Genomic DNA, 10279 nt, shown 5'->3' with positions numbered 1-10279 from the left:
CATACAAAAAGAAAAGGAGAGGACAAAGAAAAGAACCTTGCGGGAAACATACTATTAGTGGAAGAGGGGTGAGATAGAGTCTTGAGAGGAGACAGATAGGCAATGGACAGATAGGTAGGAAGAGGTTGTAAACAATGAGCTCAAGGAGTTTGGATGCATAGCTATGCTTGGGGCATGCATAGAATTGGTTGAACAATAAAGATATGAGACATGCAATTGAAAACAGTCAGAAAAATAGAATGAACGTCTTAAGTGATGCTCCAAATTGACTATCAAAGTATGTGAACAAACTGAAATAGATCTCTTTACTTTCGACTTGATGGAACTACTTTACATATGGTCATGCAAATTAATTTTTAGTAGCTGTAACAATAAAGAACTGGTAGGCCCCAGTGAGATTTGAACTCACTCTAACCCCTGAGCTATGAAGCCTTACATGAGAATGTATGTTTTAAAAAAAATCATGCATTTGTGGGGTTTCAAAGAAATCAAATTTGAAATTTAATTTTTGATTTTAATTTGTAGCTCTTTGACCCAATGGACACTGTTTACAAATGGCCGATTCTGAATAATTTGCAATCTCCATGCTAAATGCACACATTGACAGGCTGGGGGGGGCGTGACCACGGCAGGACGTGAGTGAGAGCGCGCGTCTGTCCTCCCCCGTGCACACCACGCCACGCGAATGGAGACTGCTCCTCTGTAGAGATGGAAGCCCCAGCGTGAAAAAGTCTTAACCCACACTAAACTGCCGCCTTTTACCATCTGTGAGCAGCCGGCACGGGGATCCGTGCTTCTGTGTTCTGTGTTCCCTTGCCTGGCGGAAGTCGGACGGAAGTGCTGAGGCGCCTGGTGAGAGATGGCGCCCGGCGTGGTGACGCGAGGTGACGCGTGGCGAGGGGTCCTTGGAAGCGTGCCTGAAGCTCTGCCTGTCTGGGAGAACTGCGGAGGCCGGAGACAGCGTTGCGAGTGAGTGCTGCCCGTCGGCTGCCTGCGGGTGTGAGACGCAGCGACCGAGGACAGCCTGCTCTGACTGTCCTTAGACGCCGGGAGACTGCGGGTGAGAGCCGCAGATACCTGGGTCTACATACAACGGCAAGAGACCTCCGTTTGGCCGCATCAATCCAGGAGGACCGGAGGAGAGTATTGGCGGTGAGGAGAGCGCTCTCAGAGATAAGGAGCAGCGGTGAACGGTCCAGCATTATATTGAGGTACTCTGGCATACAGACTTGTACAAGGCCTTACACTGCCAGCTGAGAAAACTGGCAAGGCCGGTTCTGAATAGGCTTTCCCACACGTGGACCCCCACCCGGCCCCTGGGTGTGAGGCAGGGAGCCGGGTTGGAGCATATTGTGGTCTGTGGGTGGAACTGTTTGTTGGTGGCCCTGGCCGGAGGCCCTGAAAAGGTTCACGGCCGGACCATACAGTGGGGCCGCTCGTTTTAGACTACCCTCAGATGCAAATACTTTGTGAGAAAGGGGAAAAAGTGAAGCGCTGCATCTAGTCCAAACCCAGTTTATCAGCTTGCGCAAACAGGGGGCACATTCACTCCATAGCCTGGGACTCTACGTTGTGCCAGTACTAAAGTGTATAAAAATCTGTTCAGTCTGAACCAGGGGGGGTTCATGGCCTGAGTGAGATAACGTCAGGTGGCTGATTTGATTGCAACCATGGGAAAAACCGGCCAGACAGCCGCAGCAGCGAGTTTGGAGAAATACGCTCGATCACAGGCGGGAAATAGTTCACAGTCTAGTACTCCACTATCTACCCCTACTAAAGAGAGCAAAAATCCGGTGTCTCCTGAAGTCACGTTGCAACAAGTGCTTGAGGCAATTAACACATGCGAGACCCGCCTGTGTGAGCAGATTAGCAAGGTGCAGTCTGATATTTCCCTGCTCAGGAACGATGCTCAAGTATTACGTGAGAGAGTAACTGAGGCCGAGACCAGAATCTCAGCTGTAGAGGACCTGGTTGGCCCATTGCAGTCCCAGGTCAAAACCATGAGCGGCCAAATAACCGAAATACGTTATAAAATGTCGGACATGGAAGGTCGTCTTAGACGGAATAATATCCGTTTCATAGGTTTCGAAGAGAGGATAGAGGGAGATGCCCCGGAAAAATTCCTGACAGACTGGTTGACTCAGATATTTGGCGACAAGGTCTTCTCAGCCCAGTTTGCAAAAGAGAGAGCCCATCGGGTTCCTGGGCGGGCTCCCCCTCCGGGAGGTCCACATCGGACTTTGATTGCGAAGTTTTTAAACTTTAAAGATCGGGACATGGTCCTAAGGCTGGCCAGGGACAAGGTGGACTTCGTCCATAATGGCAGTAGGATTGCTGCCTTCCCGGATTTTCCCTTAGAAATCCAGAAGGACCGTGCTAAATTTAGGGAAATAAAAATCCGCCTGAGGGAGTTGGAATTAAAATATTCTATGCTCTACCCGTCCAAACTGAGAGTAGTGGCGGATGGGGCTACGAAATTTTTTTTCACTCCCGGGGAGGCGGCAAGGTGGCTTGATGCCACCTATCCCGGAAGGAAACAGGTCCTGGCAAAATGATAATGTGTCTTCTGTTTTCTTTTTCTTCTTCCTCTTTTTCTTTTTTTTTCTTTTTGTCTGCTTACTGAGTGAAGGTCATTTGACCAGGTTTTGCAGTTTGCGGATACGGTTCTATGTTAGAGAATATAAGGTCCTGAGTACAGGTCGTATGTCTGCATAAAATTTTGCTCCTACTAACTGTTGGGGGGCGGCTCCTGTGACATAAATACAGGGAATTTGGTGTGGGGAAGAGAGCTATCATTATTACTGTTGGTTTGTTTGTTTTTTTTCCCTTTTAGCTCTCTCTCACCACCATATATAGATCCTGAGAGGTGTGGTGTGGGGTGTACGGGGGGGGGGCGGGTTTCTTTGGTGGTCATTAGTAAATTGCTCCTGGGTTGTATGCATTAGTGTTAGGTGTGGGATATTGTGTGGATGGGGGGTGGGGACTCAGGTATACCAGGGGGGTTGGGTATACAGGGAGGGGTTGGGGGGTTGGGGGGGTTGTTCTTGTGTTCATGTATGTGTTTGTTTTTGGTTTTGTCTAGTCACAGCAACTTTAAGATAAAATCCTCCTTTAGTTTGGTCCTAAGGGGCCAGGAAGTCCGGGCTGGGTCAAGAGGGGTATCGGGCACCAGTCGGAGAGGACGTGATAAATGTAAATTGTGGTTTGATTTTTTTTTGTTTTGCCTCATAGATGGTTAGATTCATGACCTGGAACGTTAGAGGCCTGAATTGTAGGGTCAAAAGAGCTCTTGTCCTGAAGCAGTGTAGGAGCCAAGACTCCGATATTATCTGCTTACAAGAGACCCACTTGACGAAGGATCGGGTGGGCTCCTTAAAACGTCCGTAGATTGGACATATCTTCCAAGCCCCCTTCTCCTCCTCTTCCCGCGGGGTTGCGATCCTCATAAAAAAAACTGTGGTATTTGAAGTAGGATGTGTAAAGATTGACCAGGGGGGAAGATTTATATTTCTGGAATGTGCTATTGATCATGTGCGGTTTTGTATTCTTACAGTGTACATTCCACCCCCATTCTCCTATGATGTGGTAAGATTGGCGGTGGAATTTGCAGCTTCCTTTCCGGATAATTTGGTAATTTGTCTGGGGGATTTTAACAAGGTCCTCCAGCCGCGGCTGGATAGATGGAACAGGTCAGAGAGGGAAATTTGTAGGGAAGGTAATAGGTTTTTTGAGTTCATCGAGGAAATAGGGTGGAAGGATCCTTGGCGATTGAGGAATCCCGAGGTACATCAGTTTTCCTGCTACTCCCCCTCCCATAAAACGTTCTCCAGGATCGATTTGATTCTTGTTTCAGATAAAACCCTTACTAAGATTAGACATGTAGACTATAAAGCGTGAGGGATCTCCGACCACTCCCCGGTTATAATGGAAATGGATTTAGAGACCCCGATAGGGTTTAGATATTGGAAACTACAGGCCTATTGGCTTGAGCAAATGGGAGATCAGGTGGGGATGGAGGCTATGATCGAGGAGTACTTTGAGGGCAATGAAGGGTCCGCCCCAAATAACAGCGTCTGGGATGCCTTTAAGGCCTATCTGAGAGGGGTGGTTATTAAAAGGATAGCTTTTTTAAAGACTTCAAATCGTAAAAAGGCAAAGGAATTAGAAATAAAAATGACTAACTTGGAGAATGTTTTTCTGTTGAATAAGACAGATCTAGCTAGGTCTGCTTGGCTGACTGCCCAGAAAGAGTGGGTAGAGTACCTTCAAGAGGTGACGTGTCGCAGGTTGGGTTTTGGGGCACATAAGTGGTATGCAAACTCTGATCGTACTGGGAAATTCTTGGCCCATTTAATGAAGCAGGAGAACCCCCCTAATATTATCCCTATGATTAAGTTAGAAAATGGCGAAGTAGTGACACAGACCCCTGAGATCACAGAGCTTTTTTCCACACATTTGGAAGAAGTTTATAGATCTAAACTTAATCGGAGTAATGGAGAAATTGACGAATACCTGGCACGGATAGATCTTCCCAGCTTGTTGCCCACATCAAGAGATATTTTGGAGGCCCCCTTGTCAGTAGAGGAAGTGAAGGTTGCGGTTAACTCCTTTCCAGGGGGTAAAGCCCCCGGCCTGGATGGTCTTCCCGGGGAGGTGTATCAGAAATTTATAAACAATCTAGGCCCGCGGCTGCTGAAAGTTTTCCAGCATATGGAGGCCGAGGAAAGTATTTCTCAGTCAATGACTGAGGCTGCCATAATAATGATTCCCAAAAGTGGAAAAAACCCTAACCGAGTGGACTCATACAGGCCTATATCTTTAATAACGGCAGATGCAAAGATATATGCCAAAATTTTGGCAACCAGACTCCAGACAGTAATACATCAAGTGGTTCACCCTGATCAGACTGGGTTTATGGTGGGGAAATCCACTATGATCAATTTTAGAAGGGCATACACTTACCTTCAGGGCATAGAGCTGGGGGGGGTCGGACGCCTTGCTCGCATCCTTTGATGCGAACAAGGCGTTCGACTCGGTCGAATGGCCATTTCTGTGGAGGGTGTTGCGGGCACTTGGGTTTGGGGAAAGGTTTATTAAACGGATATCTTTGCTCTATCGGGACCCTAAAGCTAGAGTGACCATCAATGGGTATACGTCTCCCCCCTTCTCTCTCTCCAGAGGCACGCGCCAGGGGTGCCCTCTATCCCCCCTGCTGTTTGCAGTGGTGGTGGAGCCTCTGGCGTGCGTCCTGTGGGCGGCTCTGGGGGGAGGGAACGGGGGAGGGGGGCCCTGTAGAAATCTAGTCTCGCTGTACGCGGATGACCTCCTGGTTGGTCTTGCGGTACCTGGAGACCTGCCAGGGGTGATAAAATTGATTCAGGATTATGGGGGATACTCTGGTCTCTCAATGAATTGGGGTAAATCTAATTACATACGGTTAGGGAAAAAAGAAGGGATAAGTCCAGTGTTAGAAGTACAGCTAAAACTTGTGGAGAAATTTCGGTATTTGGGAATAGTGGTTGCGAGAAACTCAGCTGAATATATCCCCGATAATCTCATCCCGTTTATCAATGATCTCAGGTCGAAGTGTAGAAGCTGGGCAAGGCTCCAGATTTCACAAATTGGCCGGGTTAACCTGGTCAAGATGGCCATATTGCCCAAGTTCTTGTATATTGCCCAACACTCCCCCGTTTTCTTTAAGGATGAACATTTTAGGAAGATAAAGAGTATTGTCTCCTCATTTATATGGAGGGACAAACTCCCAAGAGTTAGAATGGAAATCATGTGCCGGGATAGGGAAAGGGGTGGTCTGGCCCTCCCAGATTTTAAACTATATTATATGGCCGCACAGATGGTACAAATGTGTGCATGTGTCAAGTCAGAGGAAGTCCCTGATGAATTACGTAGTCTGGTGGAGCGGGTGGATCCAGACTTTTCGCCTCTACAAAGATTGTTTGTGAGAGGGCTTCGCCGGGATCTCCCTCCATTAATCAGCCAGTCGGTTAAGGTATGGAGATGGACCGGTAAATTAACGAAAACTGTGGGTATGGACCCGGACACCCCTATCTTTTCCCTGCAAGGAATGAGGGAACTTAAAGAACAACAAGGTGGGACAGTTTGGAGGTCATATGGAATTACGAATGTGGGACAATGGTGTCAAGATGGGACAGTAAAGTCCTTTTCCCAGTTGCAATCAGAGTTTAGCATACCCAAGGAAGTATTCTTTAGATACCTGCAAGTAAGAAGTGTCGTTGACACAGGGGGGTAGGCCTGATACCTGGGCGGTGGAGGAGGCCCCTTGTAAAGTCTTTATAAAACAACTTACTAAAGGGAAGCGAATGTCCAAGATGTACCGGTACCTCCAGTCCTTCTCTCAATCCGAGGAATTGGGGGCCCTCCGGGTTAAATGGATTGAGGATATTCCCCAGCTGGATGAGAATGGGTGGAGGGTGGCTCTGGCAAGTCCCCGGCACTCGACTAACTTAATGCGGACACAACAGGTCCAATTTAATATTCTTCACAGGATCTATATTACCCCGGTCAAAATGAAAAAATTCTCGGGGTCTGCATCAGATGGTTGTCCCAAATGTAGGGGTAGGCCGGCTACGTTTGATCATTTACTATGGAGTTGTAGGGATATCAGTAGGTTCTGGGGGGAGATAACGGAAACCCTTGTTCAAATAGGGGTTCCGAGAGTTGCGTTAAGTAAAATGAATATGGTTTTAGGGATATGGAAGGAAGCCGCAATTAACGGTGAGATGAGGCAATTGGTTAGAAGCCTAGTGGCCCTTGCCAAGGTGATAATAGCCCGACGATGGATGTCCCCACTGGCTCCGCACTACGGAGAATGGGTTAACCTGGTAAATCAGACTAGCGAACATGAAAAATACCTACATGCCTTGAGAGGTACGCTCGCTAAGTATCAGGGAAATTGGGGTCCCTGGAATAGGTCAGGATTCTACAAAGCCTGTAACACGGAGGGGGCTAATCTGTAGGGGGGGGGAGGGGAGGGGGGAGGGGGGAAGGGAGGAAAATACTTTGGGTTTTTTTTTTTCATTTTTTTTTTTCTTCTTTTCCTTTTCTGGTTAGGCGGCCAGTTCCACAGTGGGTAGGTAGAGGGCACGGGGGGACCTCCAGATCAGTATAGAGTTCTGTGGTCCTGCCCCAATATAAATGAATTGCTTAGACAAGCACGTCTACACATAGGGTGCACGGGTACACAAGTGGTATCGCAGCTAGGAAAGGAGCCCTAGAAGGATGAGATAGAACGCTTGGCCTGATGGCAATAAGACTCGTAGGACTAGTTTGTAGGCACAATATGGAGACACCGAAAAGGGGGGCACAGAGTATGCCAATGTTAAGGGTTAGTAATAGGATTAATCCCGGTAGATAGGGGGGGGGGAGTGGTTTACATAGAAAGGGGGAGGGCGTCACTTAATTTAAACTTTATGGTCAATGGACACTATTTCCCATACTTGATGGAGAGGTATCAGTAATGGGGACACACAAGACACCCTCTATATAGAGAGCACATGTGGCTCAAATGGGAATTTTTCTTTTTTTTTTTTTTGTCCTCTCTCTCTCTCTCTCTCTCCTTCTCTCCCCCCGCTCCTTCATGCCTCCTGCCTTACAAAGTGGGCGTATATTTCCAGAGAGGTGGGATCACCAAAAAAAGGGGGGGTTAAGGGGGTAAATGCATGTGATAGATTCGCCGGGGCAACCTACGGATGGCAAGGAAAGAAGGAGAGGGAGGCGAAGGGAGAAGGAGGGAAAGTGAACGAGGAAAAAGGAGCTAGAGAAGTGAGGAATAAGGGCAACAACACTTCAGTATATTCTAAGTCAATAGAGTGTTGGGCAAGCAAGAGACAGTATGTTCGGTTAGGGAAAAAGAAAGAGATGGGGCCAGGAAAAAAACAGTGAAACAGAGTGGGAGAAAGGGGGATATTTCGGGGGCTAGAGGAGGGCCAGGGAACAGCAAGCCGTTCAACAAGCCGGTTAATGTAATCATGTTTGGATATAAAAGACTATGTTAAAATAAATAGGTTGAGGATTGTAAATATATGTACATACATTTGCTTTGTTGCTGTGATTTTTTGAGTTTTTTGTGACCTTTTTTTTTTTTTTATTGGTGTATTGTCATGTATGTTTTTGGTACTGAAAAAGTAAAATAAAAACGAAATAAAAAAAAAAAAATGCACACATTGAACTTGAAATAGATCTTCTCACTTGAGACGACCACTGTATATACTGTCATGCAAATTAAGATCACTGTCATGCAAATTAAGTTTTAGTAGATGTAACAATAAAGAACTGGTAGGCCCCAGTGAGATTTGAACTCACGACCCCTGGTTTACAAGACCAGTGCTCTTACCCCTGAGCTATGAAGCCTTACATGAGAATGTATGTTTAAAAAAAAATCATGCATTTGTGGGGTTTCAAAGAAATCAAATTTGAAACTTAATTTTTGATTTTAATTTGTAGCTCTTTGACCCAATGGACACGGTTTACAAATGGCCGATTCTGAATCATTTGCAATCTCCATGCTAAATGCACACATTGAACTTGAAATAGATCTTCTCACTTGAGACTTGAGAAGACCACTGTATATACTGTCATGCAAATTAAGATCACTGTACATGCTGTCATGCAAATTAAGTTTTTGTAAATGAAACAATAAAGAACTGGAAGGCCCCAGTGAGACTTGAACTCACGACCCCTGGTTTACAAGACCAGTGCTCTAACCCCTGAGCTATGAAGCCTTACATGAGAATGTATGTTTAAAAAAAAATCATGCATTTGTGGGGTTTCAAAGAAATCAAATTTGAAATTTAATTTTTTATTTTAATTTGTAGCTCTTTGACCCAATGGACACTGTTTACAAATGACTGATTCTGAATCATTTGCAATCTCCATGCTAAATGCACACATTGAACTTGAAATAGATCTTCTCACTTGAGACGACCACTGTATATACTGTCATGCAAATTAAGATCACTGTACATGCTGTCATGCAAATTAAGTTTTAGTAGATGTAACAATAAAGAACTGGTAGGCCTCAGTGAGATTTGAACTCACGACCTCTGGTTTACGAGACCAGTGCTCTAACCCCTGAGCTACGAAGCCTGACATGAGACTGTATGTTTAAAAAAAAATCATGCATTTGTGGGGTTTCAAAGAAATCAAATTTGAAATTTAATTTTGGATTTTAATTTGTAGCTCCATGACCCAATGGACACTGTTTACAAATGACTGATTCTGAATCATTTGCAATCTCCATGCTAAATGCACACATTGAACTTGAAATAGATCTTCTCACTTTAGACTTGAGAAGACCACTGTATATACTGTCATGCAAATTAAGATCACTGTACATACTGTCATGCAAATTAAGTTTTAGTAGATGTAACAATAAAGAACTGGTAGGCCCCAGTGAGATTTGAACTCACGACCCCTGGTTTACAAGACCAGTGCTCTAACCCCTGAGCTATGAAGCCTTACATGAAAATATATGTTTTAAAAAAAATCATGCATTTGTGGGGTTTCAAAGAAATCAAATTTGAAATTTAATTTTGGATTTTAATTTGTAGCTCCTTGACCCAATGGACACTGTTTACAAATGACTGATTCTGAATCATTTGCAATCTCCATGCTAAATGCACACATTGAACTTGAAATAGATCTTCTCACTTGAGACTTGAGAAGACCACTGTATATACTTTCATGCAAATTAAGATCACTGTACATGCTGTCATGCAAATTAAGTTTTTGTAAATGAAACAATAAAGAACTGGAAGGCCCCAGTGAGACTTGAACTCACGACCCCTGGTTTACGAGACCAGTGCTCTAACCCCTGAGCTATGGAGCCATGGTGGTACATTAATTTCTTGACATATATGGTGTCTGTGTACTGGAGGAACATAATCAATTGCAAATTGTACATTTTTTGGCAATTCATGCCAATGTACACTTTTTTCAAATGAAACTCTATGATATATTTCCAATGAGAGTGTTTAGGAAATATTATTATTCTGTATTTAGTGCCACAAGGGATCTGCGTTGTCCAATTACAGAGCACATAAACAAATTTGCAAAAAACAAAACAGTAAAGAGTCTTGGAGGCATGAGCGGTAGAAAGTAAGCAATTGGCAGGATTGGTAATGAGAAAATGTGGGAATTTAAAGGGAGATAAGGTCATAGATGTACATGGGAGAGGAGAAAGTGAGAAAGGAGAACTAGAAGAGTCTGTAGTGCCATCAATATATAATGCAGTTGTGGAAGA

The 10279-nt window shown here is 45.0% G+C and overlaps 5 non-coding genes across 5 annotated transcripts; all 5 read right to left on the bottom strand.

Annotated features, from left to right (window-relative positions):
* Window positions 1-8315: 8315 nt before the first annotated feature.
* Window positions 8316-8388, bottom strand: TRNAT-UGU (transfer RNA threonine (anticodon UGU)). The gene has a single exon. It is a non-coding gene; the product is annotated as a tRNA-Thr (tRNA).
* Window positions 8389-8686: 298 nt separating this feature from the next.
* On the bottom strand, window positions 8687-8759 carry TRNAT-UGU (transfer RNA threonine (anticodon UGU)). Its single transcript has one exon. It is a non-coding gene; the product is annotated as a tRNA-Thr (tRNA).
* A 291-nt stretch (window positions 8760-9050) lies between these two features.
* On the bottom strand, window positions 9051-9123 carry TRNAT-CGU (transfer RNA threonine (anticodon CGU)). Its single transcript has one exon. It is a non-coding gene; the product is annotated as a tRNA-Thr (tRNA).
* A 298-nt stretch (window positions 9124-9421) lies between these two features.
* Window positions 9422-9494, bottom strand: TRNAT-UGU (transfer RNA threonine (anticodon UGU)). Its single transcript has one exon. It is a non-coding gene; the product is annotated as a tRNA-Thr (tRNA).
* A 298-nt stretch (window positions 9495-9792) lies between these two features.
* Window positions 9793-9865, bottom strand: TRNAT-CGU (transfer RNA threonine (anticodon CGU)). Its single transcript has one exon. It is a non-coding gene; the product is annotated as a tRNA-Thr (tRNA).
* Between the last annotated feature and the right edge of the window lie 414 nt (window positions 9866-10279).

This window comes from Crinia signifera, chromosome 11, assembly GCF_055691185.1.
Source record: "Crinia signifera chromosome 11, ASM5569118v1, whole genome shotgun sequence".
Classification (NCBI taxonomy): Eukaryota; Metazoa; Chordata; class Amphibia; order Anura; family Myobatrachidae; genus Crinia; species Crinia signifera.
The sequence above is the reverse complement of the archived record's forward strand: the minus strand, read 5'-3'. Positions and strand labels throughout refer to the sequence as shown.